Source organism: Halichoerus grypus, chromosome 4, assembly GCF_964656455.1.
Source record: "Halichoerus grypus chromosome 4, mHalGry1.hap1.1, whole genome shotgun sequence".
NCBI classification, from domain to species: Eukaryota; Metazoa; Chordata; class Mammalia; order Carnivora; family Phocidae; genus Halichoerus; species Halichoerus grypus.
In genome coordinates this window covers 62281890-62299375 of record NC_135715.1, presented here as the reverse complement: position 1 = coordinate 62299375, position 17486 = coordinate 62281890, and positions in this window count along the sequence as shown.

Below are 17486 nucleotides of genomic sequence, written 5' to 3'. Positions count from 1 at the left end.
GTTTGTTAAGTGTCTGACTTCGGCTCAGGTCATGATCTCAGGGTCCTGGGATCGAGCCCTGCGTTGGGCTCTTTCCTAAGCGAAGAGTCTGCTTCCCCCTCTCCCTCTGCCCCTCCCCCCCCCCCGCTCATGCCTGCTTTCTTTCTCTCTCTTTCAAATAAATAAATAAAATCATAAAAAAAGAATAATAGCAGTCCTTACTTCACAGATTTGTTAGGGTGTTTAATGACCTAAGACACCTGAAACAGTCCCTGGCATGTACTAAACATTCAACGACTATTATCTATTATTATTACCATTGTTAATATTGTTAATATTGTTATTAGAAATAATAATGCAAAAAATTACTAAAAGAAAGACAATCCAGGCTCTTTCCCCCATCTGTTTTAAAGGTTTCAAGTCTTAATTTGGAGTGCTTCCATACCTCTCTACTCAGGTCTAAAACGCTCAATCTAAGACTTTTTTTCTGTTAAGAAGATATGATTTCATACGTCAAAGAAGAGGATTATTCAAAGCTTAATTACACTTTGGACAAAGAAGGTAATTGCACGTCTTTAGGCAGTTGGCATTTCTCTCTAAATTCCTACACTTTAAAAAACGAGGCATTAACTCTTCATTAGAGGACTCCATGCCAAGATATTGTCAGGTTGTGGTAAATCCAGTGTACAAGACTAGCAATGTCCTGAGCTGTCCAGGGAAGGCGGCCTGCAGGTGGTCACCCCACAGGCAAGGAGCTGGGGGAATAGCAAGAACCCCATGCTTCCCCCTTCTGATCTCTCTAGTGCGGGGAGTGTGGGGCCTGTTGAAGTTGTTCATTGCATTCAATGTCCTGACTCAGAGAGCAGATGCAAAGGGGTGGAGAGTGGATCTGTTGGGCAAATGGGGAAAATCCAGTACAGATGAATGGGCAATAAACATGAGACCAAGAATGAAGTTGTTCTCTTCTCTCCCTTTCCTCCATCCCATAAAGATGGACACAGAGAAATAAGATTGCTCTTCTAAAATTTAAATTACATATGCAACAGGCCCACTTCATATGTCACCTTCACACATATATACCTCTGAGGTTAAAATCTGAAGCTAACTTTAAGATATTCACATATCCAAAGAAAGAATATGTGCATCAGAAAGAGGCTGATCAAAGCTGCTGCATTCTAATTAGACAGTGATTTTCTTTCCAAAATTCCCCCTGAATTTCAAAGTTTACTTTACTTTGAAACACACACACGAATACCAGACAAATGCTTTACTCTAGATATCGACAGACATTGCTTACTTTCACTTCAGAATTTCAAGAGACTGAGTCATTTTATGATAAAATACTTATGGCTCACATACTTTTAAAAAATATAGTTTATTCAAGCATATAAACCAGTAATGGATATATTTAGTTATTTGATAGCAGTTATTTTAAGTATGTCATATAGATGAAGAGGGGCATCATTCAGTATTTTTCAGATGGGATGGTATAGATTTTACTTTTATTTTTGTCTCTACGGTGGAATTATTGACAAAGTAATGAAACGAAAATCTACTGTTCTACAGTTGTATGTCCTTGTACAGTAATTCTCAGCCTCTTTTATCTTATGTTCCACCAGCAATTCTATCTAGTAGGCTCAACATGAACTTATTAGATGTATCTGATTAATTAATTAAGTGGAAATTTAAAAGCCCTTACTTCCAGGAAAGGTCATATTTCATTAATATTCTGCTATTATTTTATCATTATAAGGATTAAGCCTGTGAAAAATTATAGTAGAAATTGTTAAGGCTTTAAACCAAGCAAAAGCTATTCATTTAGTTGCTGAAAATTGTTATTATATGATTGAGTGAAATTTTACTACTTTAATAACTGTAAAAAACAAAGATGTTCAATTAAAAATATTGCCATCAATAGGATTATGTAAAATTCTGCAATAGCAAAGCAGAGCAGAGGTGTGGGCATACAGAGGGCCAATGACACAGGAATGAAGCTCGGGAGGTGTATAAGGTGTATCAAGGACATGATTGGTCAAAAGAAACGGAAACGGACAGAAGTCAAGTGAATATTCCACAGTAAGCGTCTCACTGGGAAGCTGGACAACAAAAAGACTTTCTGGTCACATGGGAAGTAAGGATTAGAAGAAATATTGCCCAAGGTGACAATGAGTATATCGAAAATCATAGATGTCTAGAAGTCAGGGGACCTGGTGTGGCACAGACATGAGGGAGAGCCAGTCATTAAACTGTAATGTTACTTCTGTGTCTCATCTAGATTCCCATGGTACTTGGACCCAATGGTACTTGGACCCCATGGTACTTGGATCCCATGGTACTTGGACCCCATGGTACTTGGATTCCATGGTACTTGGACCCCATGGTACTTGGATGCCATGGTACTTGGACCCCATGGTACTTGGATCCCATGGTACTTGGACCCCATGGTACTTGGATCCCATGGAACTTGGACCCCATGGCACTTGGATGCCCTAACATATGTTCAGGCTCAGTGCTTTTTAGAAAAATGTTTTAGTTTGTTAGATATTCCCAATGATTTTAATTATATGTCTGAACTAAAATGTATTTCCCTTCTTAATGTAAGAATTTCTTACTTAAACGGTATATAAAAATCAAAAATTTTTAAATGAAAAAAGAAGAAGAGGCTAGTCAGCTATGAGCTCAGAGAAAAGAATGTCACTTGAACACCGGCTAATGTGTCCTGTACAGACTTGGGGACCCACTGGAGGGAAGGCTGGATGCACCAGGAAGGCAGGAACTGAATCTGAGAATGGCCAGAGCAATAACCACAGTCTAGAGAAGAGCCAACTTTGCATCAGGGATGAAGGAAGATGAGGAACCCAAGGACCCAGAGGAATGCCAAACCGGGAATGGGAAAGCCAAATACAACACCTGAACAGGGTCAGGAACTGGGAAGAGAATGAGCAGAGACACATGGGGAAGAGACAGCTCAGTAGTCTAGAGCGGAGCAGAATCCAAAGAAGGCGATGGGAAGCTTGCACGGGCACCCACTGTGTAACACGCACCGCCAGGAGCTCTGCATGTCCATCTTCCGCAATCCTCACGGCCTTCTGGAACGTAGGGACTAATCAGCCCCACCCCGCACTTCATTACAGAAGCCAGCAACACTGTCCCATGCACAGCACTAGCTTAAAAGACAGGGGGAAGGAATTCAGTTGCATTGAAAATCCACTTACTGATAAAATTCTAAACACCTATTAATAAAAAAAAAAATGTATTTGTGGACACAGTGAAGTAGACAGTACTGTATCCTTAACCCGAGAGTTACCATTGTATTTCGTAGAAGAGTTGAAAGCAGCAAGACCAAGGGGCCCAGGCCACCCCACTGCTTAGCTTGGTGTGACCTGTGCTGTTACTAACTACTAGTGTAGGAAAGAAACATAAATAAGCCAATAGAGAAATGCAAGAATTCTTTCTACAAAAGATGTAACTATATACTTAGACAATTGAGGGATGGTTGGGGAGCCTGGGTGGCTCAGTCGGTTGAGCGTCTGCCTTCGGCTCAGGTCATGATCCCGGGGTCCCAGGATCAAGTCCCACATCGGGCTCCTTGCTCAGCGGGGAGCCTGCTTCTCCCTCTCCCTCTGCCTGACATTCTGCCTACTTGTGCACACTCGAGCACGTGCTCAGTGTCAAATAAATAAATAAAATCTAAAAAAAAAAAAAAAAGAAAATTGAGGGATGGTAACCAAAAATGATTCATGGTAATTAAAAGACGGAAAAAGAAATTTGTAGGAAACCTGTCAGCTTTTCAATTCGTGCAGAGCATAACCTGTCCGGGCTGTGATGTAACAGAAACAAAATTACAGTAGAAATGTTGGGCCAGACACCATCCAAGGGCTCATAGTTTTTCAAATTAGTTAACATAAACAGTCCATTGATTTACTTATTCATCTATTAACTAACTAATTCTTTTATTAGTTATTTTTGTCAATAAAGCCACAGGCCCCATATCAGGGGAATGAGACAGTTTCCAGGGGCCCACCCTTGTGAAGTTTCCAGTCTGTCGGAGGGACCTGAGTGTTAGACAAGCGGTTGTGACAAGGACTGGTGGCTTCTCTCATGGATGAGACGCTGCCATCCCCCGAACATTGGCACAGAGTAGTCCCAGAGAGAATGTTTGTGTCCTACAAGGAAACCAGTTTTGTTAGTGTAGAGGTCTAGCTCATTTTATCAAAGAAAAACAAGGCACGGACAAGACAAATGCAAACCCTCCTTTGACGCTCTGTAATTACTGCGTAGCTTTACAAAGAGACCATATTGTAAACCTTGAGTTTTTTTCACCTGACTGGGTTTCAGGTGACATTTGGATCTTTTAAGAGGACAAAGGTGTGTCGTGGAGAACACGTGAAGTGCTTCAATTTCGGGAAAGTACTCCCTGAAGAGGGGCAACAGGGCTCTGAGCATCATTACAATAAATGTCAAATGCCCCAGAGGGACTGCTACGAAGGGACAATGCTCCCTGAGCTGAATCAGTGAGGGATTGAAGCGCGCAGACGCCCTATTTGAATAGCATCCCTTTTATGGTAGAGTCTGCCCTGGTTTTCATAGCTCTTAGTGAACCAGAGCTGAGTCCTTGCCTGCCCTGCTGCCCACCTTTAAATGCTGAGCAGGGGTGATCTGCTCAAACATCCCTGTCAGGCCTGGGAACCGGGACCGGATGAGCTGGATTCGGGCCTCAGTCCAGCCGCAGACTAACCTGCAGGCAGATTTCATCTTTGTAAGCCTGTTTCCCCACCCTACCCCCAAAACACTTTATTAGGAAAAATTTCCAGCAAAAGGCAAAACTAAATGACTTTTACAGGGAACATGCATAATCCCATCACCTGGATTTTACCATTAACGTTTTACTTCCTCCGTCACATATCTACTCATCTATTCATCCCTCCATCCACCCATTAATCTCTTATTTTTTTGATGGATTTCCAAGTAATTTTGAAGAAATTGGTATACTTCCCCTTACATACCTAAGCATGTATATAATGAATTAGAGTTGAAGATTTGCTGATGATTTCTTCTTTTGATGTGAAAAAATGCAGATACATGAAAATACATACATTTTAAGTGTCCTTTGCGGAGTTGTGAAAAATGCATGCACCTCTGTAATCCCAGCTCCTGTCAAGAGAGTTCTCTGGTGGAACTCCCCCTCCCCCACTTTTTTTTTTTTAGCTATAAAATGGAGGCGAGAGTACTTGTCTGAGAGCTGTTGTGAGGATAATGTGAGCTAATGTGAAAAGAAGCTGTGTAGCTTGTAAAGTGGGGCACGAGAGTGAGGCACTATTTTTATAATTGTAATTAATATCATCATTGTCTCTTTGATGAGTCTTGCAATCAGATGTGAGGCCAACTCTGAGAGGGTGACAATTTCAGGGAGACGTGTAACCTTAATGACTGTAAAAGCCGTCGCGGTCCCAGTGTTAATCACCGGGCACTTTGCACACAAGTAACGCTAACAACACGGCTGCATGCGCAGCATCCCTCCCAGTGGTCCGGGAAACTGTCCTCGGGCAGTGCCTGGCATACGTCTGGCAAAATGGGGATGGCAGCATTCCCTCCTCTTGATTTCATGACCATCCCTGTACCACGTGATCTGGGTGGCCCCAGAGGTCAGCCCTGGCTGCTCATTCCCCTCCCTACGCCTGGTGGCAGAAACTAGGGAACTAAGAGGGGCGCTATCATTTGAGGTGCCTGACTTCATGAAGTGGAGTTTTATGGTGTTGTGTGTTTCTTCCTAAATAATTAAGAACATTGAGCACAACACATCTGTGTTTCTTTTATGCTAAGGTGGTTTTGATGATGCACCTTTGGTAAGGTTGGTGCACCTGCACACATAACAAGCTCCTAATCTGCATTGCCGTTTACCCTTGGACATGAACATACTTCAGTTGGTGGAATTTAGGGGTAACAGATTAAGTGGGAATTGTTGGGTTCTCCTGCCTGGACCTGGAAAGAGAGGAGAGGGGTCTTTCACTCAGAAGAAGCAAAATGCACTACAAAATGAAGGAAATACAAGAGAGAGGAAAGGCAATTAGTGGCAGACTAGAACAATAAGTCTTGCAAAAAGCCTTGAAGGTGAGAATTTCATCTGAAGTGGAAAGGAAGTCAGGTGCCCCTACTGCCGGAGACAGTGCCGTAAGAAGCCAACCAACTCAGCCAGCAACTCGGGGAAATCAAAGGCTCGAAAAGCCAACCCAGGCTGAGACTTTGCCTCTGGTCCAGCATGGCTAGAAGATTATGTGAATTCCTACCCAGTGCGATGCTCTCACATGGAGGTAAAAGAATACCAACATTTATAATATGGCTATCTAAAGCCATTATGTATATTCATGTATGATTAACTCAGTGTCAATATCATTGCTGTCGTTGGGCACCTGGGTGGCTCAGATGGTTAAGCGTCTGCCTTCAGCTCAGGTCATGGTCCCAGGGTCCTGTGATCGAGCCCCGCATCGGGCTCCCTGCTCAGCGGGAAGCCTGCTTCTCCCTCTCCTTCTACTGCTCCCCCTGCTTGTGTTCTCTTGCTCTCTCTCTTAAATAAATAAATAAAATCTTTAAAAAAAATATATCATTGCTGTCGTTAAATTAATAGCTCTGTGTGGAAAGCCCCAAGCAAAATAGTTTCCTCTAGACTTCAGGGAGAAGCACCAGAACCTACGTGACTCCTACTGAGTCACGATCTTCATATTTAGGCAGGGCCAGTCCTTGACCTATTCTTCCAAGTTACCAGTTTCAGGAACCCCTCAGTTCTTGAACAATGACCAACAGTCATAAAAATAGTTTATGTTTATGAGTACTTACTCTGTGCTGGCACTGTTCTGCATGTTTTAATTCATTATTTTATTCAACAATACTCAGAGCAACTCTATTTGGATACTTATTTACATTGAGGGAAACAAGCACAGTGAAGTTCAGCAACTGGCTCAACTACCAACCCAGTTGAAAGAAGTGGAGTCATGGGATGCTTGGGTGGCTCAGTCGGTTAAGCGTCTGCCTTCAGCTCAGGTCATGATCCCAGGGTCCTGGGATCGAGTCCCACATCGGGCTCCTTGTTCAGTGGGGAGCCTGCTTCTCCCTCTCCCACTGTCTGCCACTCCCCCTGCTGGTACTCACTTGCTCTCTCGCTCTCTCTCTCTCTCTGACAAATAAATAAACAAAATCTTTAAAAAAAAAAAGAAAAAGAAAAGAAAGAAAGAAGTGGAGTCAGGATTCCACCTGAGCCCATAGTTTTAGGTACTTTGATGTGTATTTCTGGGTAACCAATCCCTACAGAGTTGTGGTTGGAACTGCCTACTCTATCAAGGAGATGTGACAGGTGCCTGATGAAATTAAAGGCCAGAACACCCCGGGAAGTGAGTTTGAAATATATCATGCTAACATGACCTATCTTGTTAGCATAAATACCATCAATTGTCTAGGACTAAAACAAATGTCTTTGGGAAGCTACTTTGGATCAAGGTGGCAGTAGTTTCTCTCTCTCGTAGAGAGGGTTTCCCAACTACTGAGATACTATGGAAATATGTTTTTCTGGAAACTTATAATTCAATTGAATTATGGCTGCAAGTACGAGCCCAGGTGACCTCGTTTTAGACTTTCTCTTTAAGTTGGAATTCTATTTCTAGTAACATCTAAGTAAACAAGTTTTCCATTTTATAATCCCTTAGTCTATTCTATTTCCCACTTTTCTCGACAATTATTTCATATTTTGTTACTTTCCTCAAACTTCTCATCACTTCACCCCCCTCCATACTCTCAGCTAATGACTTGCTTACGATTTAATTGAGAAAATCAAAGCAATCCCAAGAGACCTTCCACAAGTGTCCATAGCATATCTAAGTGACTCTGCATCTGAGACCTTATGGTCCAACTTCCTCTTTGTTATTACGAATGTACTATCCTGGCTCCTTGCCAAGGGCAACCCTTGCACTTGTACGTGAAATTGCAATTCCATTCCCTGAAATACTCAAGGATATTACCCAGCAATTCTGTCCTCTCCTTCTTGAATAGTCAGTTTCCCTGCCAACACCTACTGAATAATTTCCATCCGCTATTATGTGTCCCATCTCTGGGCCATTTTTCTGCCATCCTTCACCGTCAAACTCCTTAATTGAGTTGCCTCTACTTGATGTCCCCTAATCCACCCCTCCCATTCCCTCTCAACTCTCCCCAGTTATGCTTTTGTTCTCAATTCTCCACCTACACTACTCTTGTCAAGGGCACTAATGACCTCTATATTACTAAATCCAATCATCAAAACTTAATCATATTATTTAAACTATAAGTGACATTGTCGATCCCTCCTTCCTCCATGAAACTATTTCTTCGTTTGACTTCCACATTATCACTCTCCTAGTTTTCTGTTTATCTCTCTGATTACTCCTTTTCAGTCCCATTTGCTGTTTCACTGTGCACCTCTGACCTCTAAAGGTTGGAGTGTTTCTCTTTCTTTTTCCATACTCATAGGTCATCTCATTGAGTCTCATTGCTTTAAATGGCATCTTCATGCACATGGGCTCTCAGATTTATAGCTCCAACTCCTACTGCTCTCCTGAGCTAGACTAAAATTTATCAAATGCCCACTCAAGGAATGGGACTATCAACTCAACTTTTGTTAGGTGAAAATGAAGGAAGGCAAGAATTGAAAAACAACAGGAAGTATATGTGGCAGACCCTATTAGTTGTCTACTGAAAATCCATTCTCTTACCTGTTCCTTGCTAACAGTTTTCTGATTTTGCCCAGGTATCCATATTTCAGGAGAGTTTTCCCACCCCAGCTCAAGGATAAGTCCTATATTTTCTTAAGCAATGAAGCAGTACCCTTGCTAATCTTTTGTTTAGGAGAAGTTGTTTCTGGACAATAAGATGTGAGGAGAAATATGATGGATGGATTCTGAGAAGGTCTTCTTTGACAAAAAGACATGCACAGGAAGGGGTGGTCACTCTTCTTCCAGTGGATCTTGGGGTGGGGGTGCTGGATGGGATGCCTGGAGCTCCTGCAGCCCACTGGTGGCACAGAGCCAGGGTGTGCCTAAAACAAGCCCTATATACTGAGGGGGGTTAAGTAGGATGATGTGAAGAGAGTGAGTCCCTGATAATATCAGCCTTTGAAATAACAAACCCAGGAGCTGCTCTACAGTTAAACTTCCTGTTATGAGGACACAAGTTTGCCTAATTTAATCTCATTGAGTTGGCATTTTCTGTTACTTGTAACTTCAACATGAAAACTGGCATAGTGTTGGATTTTTCGGGGAGTACATTTGAATGTCCTTATCTATGTTTAACTGGGATAGTCAACATCAGATTCTCTACTCTTTTCTGATCATCTGTTCTTGCAATCTCACTGCCACCAAGAAGCTGACCACTAGGTCACCTGCTGCTTTCCCTACTTGATCATCCATTCTGTTGAACATCCTCTTCCCACCATTCGGCTTAGAGGCAAGACTGGAATTTTTCAAAAGAAACGTTATAGAAAACTAATAATATAGGAAAAGAATATGTCTTTCCCCCTCTCTTTCCTCTTTTTCTTCCTCCTCCTCCTTCTTCCTATCCTTCCCTTCCTACTTCTCCTTATTCTTTCCTTCCTTCCTTCCTTCCTTCCTTCCTTCCTTCCTTCCTTCCTCTCAATTTAAGAGCACAGATGAGACTCATACTGCCTCTGGGCATTTATCTCATCCATGTAGAGAAAAGCACATTGCAAGGGCTTTGTAGTCAGAATGAGCTGGGCTTGTTGGGGGAATAGGAAGCAAGAAGCAAGCCAGTGGGGCTAGGATGTAGTGAAGGAGGGGCCGAAGAGCTCAACAGGAAGATCACATGGGCCTTGTGACCATGGGAAAGCTTATGACTTAACAAAGAGGGCCATGGGAAACAAGTGGTGGCTTAATCAGGGAGTGATTCAATCTGATTTATATTCGTAAACGTTCCTTCTAAGTACTCTGTGGGGAACAGATTGCAGGAGCAAGAGAGGAACTGTAAGATCAGTTCAGAGGCTGCCTTGGTGCTCCAGGCGAGAGGTAATGGTGGCTAAAGGCTAAGAGGATGGTAATGGTGACAAGGAAGTGACCTCATCCCGGACATATTTTGGAAATAGAACCAAAAGATATTGATAATTGCTAGGAACTGGGAGTGAGGTAGTAATAAAGGAAACAGAGAAACTCAAGATGGTCCCAGTTTTCTACCTGAGGAAGTAGTTGATTGTGCCATTTCCAAAAATGAGAAAGACTGGGATAGAGACTGGTTTAGAAATGAAAATCAAGTCATTAGATATTTATATCAGAGATGTCTAGTGGATGAATGGATACATTAGATAAACACACACATTTGTGGCAATTTGTTACAGCAGACACAAGAACTAATACAAACTTGTAACACATTACCACAAACTTGATGGCTTAAAATATCTATTCTCACATAGTTCTGGAAACCAGAAGTCCCAAATCAGTTTCACTAAGTTGAAATCAAGCTGCCATGCTGCCTCTAGAAGCTTCCAGCATCTGATGACTAGCATTATCTATCTTGTGGCCAATCCCCACCTCTATGGTCTAATCTTCTTCTGCCTCACTCCTACAAGGAGGTCTGTGATTGCATTTAGGGCCCACCTGGATAAGCCAGGTTAATCTCCCCATCTCAAAACCTGTAACTTAGGTTACATCTGCCAAAGTCCATTTTTGCCATTCATTGTTGTAAGGATTAGAATTTAGGTATCTTTGGCGGCGGGGGGGGGGGGGGGGATGAGAAGGGGGGGCATGCACATTATATATATATATATATATATATATATATATATATATATATAGTCATTTCACATATATAAATACACTCGGGGAAATAGACAAACAGTTCCTGGCCTCCTAGAGTAAGAATATACTTCCCACCTAGCTCAGAGAATTTTTTTCATGGATGGCCAACCCAGATACGTCGTCCACCTGTTATGGTGCTCTCTGGCTCTCAAAGCTTTTGTCCCTGGTCTTTTGTTCCATCTTGTTTAATTTCCTTAAAGTAAGTATTTTCTGTTTGAATATACCTCATCATCTAATCGACTTTTGCTCTCTGTTCACTGCCGTACTCCAGCGCCTAGAAAGTTCCTGGCATGCAGTAGGTGCTCGATGAACATTAGCTCATTGAATGAATGAATGAGGAGATGGCAGTGAACCAAGAGATATATACTTGATACTTCAGTTCACATAATTTTAATGTCATGGAAATTAAATCTATCTGGTGATGCTGGGTCCCTTTACTTATAATTCTACGTCAGTGTCTAGCCACACATGGCTTTGAAGACAGGTGCTCCTGTTCTCTGGAACTTGGCCATATTGCATCAATTCATTCATTGCCCATCAACTGATTCATTGTAGACTCATATTTCCAAGTGAGCAAGTCCATTTTTGGATGCACTAAATTACTATCTCCTGTCAGAAGTGTCCCTCCAATCCTTACATCTTTGTAGCATAAGACTAATGGGGAATTCTTGATCGCAATGAAGAATCAAATGCTATCTAACCCACATTATTCACTCCCTTTCATGGGTTCTTTGATGACCTTTGGTCCTTTAGATCACATTTCATTCTGGAAGGAAGTATTCTTCTCAAATGCTTCAGTTACAGATGCATTCACAGTGCTAGTCGAGCTGGTTTTCTTTTTTTTCCCTTCAGTCACACTTCTACAGTAACAATAACAATAACAATAACAAAAATTCATCAAAGGAACAGAGAGGTACTTATTTATCATGCTTTGTTATTTTTTTGGCCACTCTGAAAAACATTCATTTTATAATTAACCCATCAAACTGTGAGACCAGGGAAGGGGTACAACAGTTCCTCCACACTTCTGTTTCAGACATGAAGTGAAAATAAAAATCCAGGGAAACACCTAACAAAATTAGGGAATTGATGCATTCTGTGCAAAATTAAGAGTTTTCAAATTATGCCTCTTTGGCCACCCAAACAGGCGAATTGTTTCTGAATTGCTTTCAAACTTGGGGACACATTTAGGCATCATAGCAAACATACAAATAAGTGTATCTGCACCAAGGATATTCATAAACTGTTGGTTCAAATAAAATGCCAGTGTGTGTTAAGAAGAGAGAATTACTTAGAAAAATGATTAGGCCACTATGGAAATTGATAATACATATTCAGTGTTAGCACCAGGATCTTTTTAAACACAGTATCCAAAAATAGATAACCAGAAAAAGAAACTGACCAAGTAGGGCCAAGTGAATGTCTTGATAATAAAGGAGGAAGAGAACTGTGGGAAAGAAAGAATTCCTCAAATGAATGGTAAATAGACTTGTTGCATCATTACCTTAAGAGTATCTTCAAAAGCAGAAATATGGTAGGCAGCAGCAGCAGCATCGGAAACCATTAAGAACTCTGTATCTTAATAAAAAACATGGCACCATTAAAAGAGAATTTCATCATTTTTTGGAGCTCGTGTTTTAAAAGTCACCCTGAAATGTCTGCACAAGTGAAGAGCATACTGATATCTACTTAAGTAAAAGACGTACTGACTTAAAAGGATTATAGACATTCTCACTTCAAAAACAAATCTTGAATGGGAATTCTCTGCACGATCTTCTCAACTTTGTGGCTAATCTAAAACACATCTAAAAATAAAGCGTATTTTTAGAAGGCCTTTAGATTCCATGCACATTGGAGGTGATTGAAATTTGGTGGAAGTTGCAAGGGTAAATATTACAGAAGGGCACGAAGAATGACAAGAATGTCTTCGGGTCCTCACCTAAGTGGTCCATTAGAGCCTTATGGAGAAAAACAGGATTTTCACAGTTTGAAGGAACTACGGGAACCAAGATGGTTAGTGAGGGACGAAGTTGTAGCCATGTGGCTTACTTTGAAAGAAGACTCACGGGGAGAGTGAGGTGCCTGGACGACGGAGCTTCTGCAGGCATTAGGAAAAAAATAACATAAAGATCGGAGAAGAGAACACTAAGTAAAGGAACTGTGCTTCTTAATAACCAACAGTGACATTTTGGACTTCGTAAATCATGATCTAGTTTGGGCACTCTGAACTATCGTATTATAATTGGTGAAATAAGTAAAAATCTATTTACTTTTTAATTACAAGAGAGTGAGGGGACTTAACATTTCTGATTGCCCTGAGCTTCTGAACAGTTTGACTAGTTTAAAGCTTAAAAAAAAACTTTGGCAGGCAGTCGAAACATGGTACACTGCTTTGGTACCATTCTTGTAGAAAGTAACCCCAAAGGGGAGAAAAGCATTTTGCCATATGGGTCAGCTTGCTGCTTGCGAAACTGAATCCTTGAATCCTGCCACCCAACCTCACCTCTCAGATGGTCCCTGTCCTGGGGCTTACAACCCATCAGCTCTTTAGTGGACAGCAGATGTAACTAACCAGTTTTGACCAGCTTTTAGTAGGGAATGCCAAGGAGAGGGAAATTGGAGTCTGAGATATTACTGAACCCCAAATTATATTAATATTCAACAGGAATCTCTTTGTGGCCCACTGGTTTTTAAACTTTCCTTCTTAATAGTAAGATACTTTTTGTGAATTAAATAATATGTATAATCCCAAATCTAAAATTGGTAAGGCAGAGCTGATTGACATGGGAATGCGGGAGGGGCCTAGAAGCCCAATAGCTTCACATGGTCACCCTCTCTCTAACCTAAGGGTACTTCGTGGAACCACTAGAGCTGAAAACTGCCACTACATCTGATTCCCAGAGATGTGCAATGACTTGGCCAAGGTAGGTCGTAGCAGAGTCAGGGCTGGGTCCAGACTTGCTTTTCCTGGGGTGTTTTCCCCACCACATCACTCCTCCTATTACTTCTCTAGCAACTCTTTCTTAGAAGCCCTCCACACACCTGAGGTAAAGGATGCATTAACTGACCTTATTGTGGTAAACATTTCACAATATGTATGTATATCAAATCATCACATTGCATGCCTGATGCTTACATAATGTTATATGCCAATTATATCTCAGTAAAGCTGGAAAAAAAAAAAAGCAAAAGAAACCCTTCACAGTGACCCTTTTAGAGAAACAGACTTGGAGAAAGAGGAACAGAGTAGGTGTCACAAGGTGGGATGGCCCTGGGTGAGACAGGACAAACGACAAACACCCCAAATGGAAAAGCCCCACTGTGTCTCCACACACCTGCCCCTGAGCTCCTTGACAATGAAGCCAAAACCCCCTTCGGGCTGTGTTTTCTAGAAGACATGAAGGGGCCCTGCAGGTTCTCCGCAGGCATTCCCTCCTGCTGGGGCCCTTCAGGGCGGCTTGAATCTGCTGGGTTTCCAAGGTCACAGTGAACCCTCTGAGAGACCCTTTGATTTAACACGTAAGGGAATTCCCACTGGCTGATTAAATATTTTTATATTTTATCATTTTCCTGCAGCTAGCAGCTTTTGGCATGCACGGTATTTTTATGAACGTTGTAAGTAAATATTATGGGGTCAGTCACAGAGATGAACACGGACCCGCAAGCCTGGGGCTGGAAGACATTAGGCTTCACTGAAAAAAAAGTGGGAATAAAAAAGGAAAATATTGAGGATTTGAAAGACTCGCAAAAAGCATTGCAACTGTGCCTCCAAAATCCAAAGTTAATATAATTAGACCAATAGAAGCAAATTGATCTTAACTGATATATCTAGATACCAAGGGATCACTTTATTTAATTCATGTTATTTCGAGATTGCAGCATTTATTAGAAGGGAGTAAGCGGGGTTACACTTTCACAGTAACAACCATGAGTTTTGTTTTCCAGACAAAACTAGACCTTTCCAGACTCTTCCACAAAGCACAACAGACGGATTCCTAAGATGCCAAGCCACTACTCAGAGTTTCCAGGGGCACAGGCCACTTTTGGTCCAAATGTCCCCTTGGAAAATACAAGAAAGAAAACATCAAGTGTGGGCTCTGGTGGTGTTAAGCTCCAGTGCCCTCTTGGAGTGGCGGAGTCTCGGTGATCTGCTTGGAAGCTGATGTCATAAAAGTCCTCCTTGACACAGGGTGATTCATTGCAGGAAGTGTACCCCTTCCTGGGAAACCACTAACCCTCTGTGCCTGTTTCCCAGCTGCCCCGCCTGGAAATCGCCGGGGAACCCATGCGGAGTGTCTGGGTCAGCGGCTCCAGCGTGGTAGCTGCCTCCGCGTGCCTCCCCAGAGCATCTTTTCCACTTTTCTCTCGGCTCCCCTTGTGGCTGGCACAGGGCAGGAGGAACGGGAGGAGGCGCTCCACCATCACATTGGATGTGCGTTGCTGCTTGAGCTTTGCCCTCCCGCACTTCGCGCACCGACTCTCCCCGTGCTTCACCCTTCGCCCCTCTGCTACGCCGGTTGGCTTCGTTAAGTCCAAACCATTTCAGTCTTTCCAATCGGCCGAGCGTCTTTCTTCAACACACCCCGTAAATGCTCTCCTCCCTCAAGGTGCTTTCAACACTGGTCGCTGGCATCTTCAAATCTAAGAGCTCAGCTTAACCCCAGATCAGGAACAGTCTCAGTGCCAGGCATCCGGCAATAAATATATTGGCCGGAAGGAAGAAAGGAGGGGAGAAAGGAGGAAAAGGGGAAGAGAGAGGGGAGAAGGGAGAGAGGATGGGAGGAATCCGCCTGGAACACAGCGGACAGTCCTGCTGGGGATTTGGAAACACCTGCTGAGCATCCGGATTGAAGGCTGGACCCCGAGACAGCCGAGGTGAGACCCTTCCGTCCACGAGGCAGCGCGGTGGAGGCAGGATGTCAGAAAGGGCCTGGAAGGAAGGAAAGAGCTGACGGGTCAGAGGAACTGTGAACAGGGCTGACTTGTCAGGAGAAGGGTGTGAAGTGCCAGCCCAGATCCAGGGAGGAAGGTGTGCCAGAGCTCCTGCCACCATCCACGGCTTTGGTCTCTGCAGCCCTTCCCAGGATGGTCTACTAACCCCGTTTGAGTGGGGCGGCCTCTAAAATTGATCCAAATGGAATGAAAGCCTTCTGGAGTCTAGGTATGATGGTGTCTTCTACTTCCTTTTTGCCTACCTGGCCTGCATCTGGAACGTCAGGAAGAGATTGCACTGTCTGTCGTGGAGCCGGTCTCTGCCCACACTGGTGAAGAACGTTCTCACCACCCCGCCCTCCTCCACGGCTGCTGGCCGTCTTCACTAACACCCACACTTACCCCGAGAGCTGAGTTCTAAGAGCTGCAAAAGAGAATCACATAAAGAAATTGTCTACCCTCTAGAAACTACTGTAGAACATTGTCCAGTTGTTTTCTCTGCTTGGAAACTGGGGTACCAACTGACCATCTGCGTTTAGGTCCTCCTTGGAGAAGGTCTGGTGGGATTTCGGGGAGGGGGGCGTACTTACTTCAATTCCAGGAAATGAGACTTTCTTGACTTTCCAGGTAAATCATTCAAGGCTAGGAAATAGCTAGGGAGGGAATGAAGACAAAGACAGACAGATGATGAGTTTTTGGCAAATCCTGTGTAGTTAAGGGCAAGTTTTATTGTCTAAATATACAAAGTAGATCTTTGATGATAATTATAATATTTAATAAGATGAAATACTAAGTGCCAGGCAATGTGAAACTCTTCTCTTGGTCCTTACAAGAAGCCTATAAACTAGATTCTTTTACTATCTCTGTTTTACAGAAGGGGAAACTGAGGCTGACGGATGTGAAGCAAAATGCTCAAGGCCACGCAGCTGGTAAATGGTAGAACTTGAATTTTTGAATTTGTTTCTAGTTGCTATTCTATTCTCTTCGCACTTTGGGTCACACGTATACATACACGAACTGGGTAAATCCTGTTAAATAAATCTTGTTTCAAGATTAAAACCAACAATTGCCTTTTTCCCTCTAGATTGAAGAGTTTCGCTGCTTGCATCTGCAGTGACTACCTCTGGAGCAGCTTTGCCACTTAACAAACTGATGAGACCCCTGTCCCCACCGTCCAGGTCCACCCTCCAGGCCCCACAGCACGGGCACTATGTACTCACAGAGCTTTGCCCTTTCTGGTGGGTCTGGAACCCTGGACTAAAATCTCCGGTTGCTGCTGACTGACTTAATATGGGCAAGTCAAGGTCCTCCATTTTCTGTTTGTCCCCAAAGATTCTGCAGTGCCTTCCGGCCCGAGGCTTCCAACTCAATAGCCGTTTCCCGGATAGAGGAAATTTTGATCATGAAATTCTCGAGCCATCTTCCAGCTGAACTCCACTCTGCTTTTTTGCATTTGTGCAGGGCATTTTTGCAGGGAGCGGCTGGAAGGAAGGTCAGGTTTTGTTCACCAGTTTCTCTTGACTCTACTTCTCATTTCTGGCCTCTGTGCAAACAAGGTTGCGTGTAAAGGCTCAAGACGGGTGTCACTCCACAGCTAACCCCGGTCCCTCAATATGAAGGCTGCTCTCAGGATCTCAACAATACCTATTCTGTGGCATTTAGAGAAGGTTCACTGAAAGAGAGGCATATTTCTTAACGCAAGCTATTGGATTGCAGAGAAACCAAAGCCCCTCACAGCAACAGTAT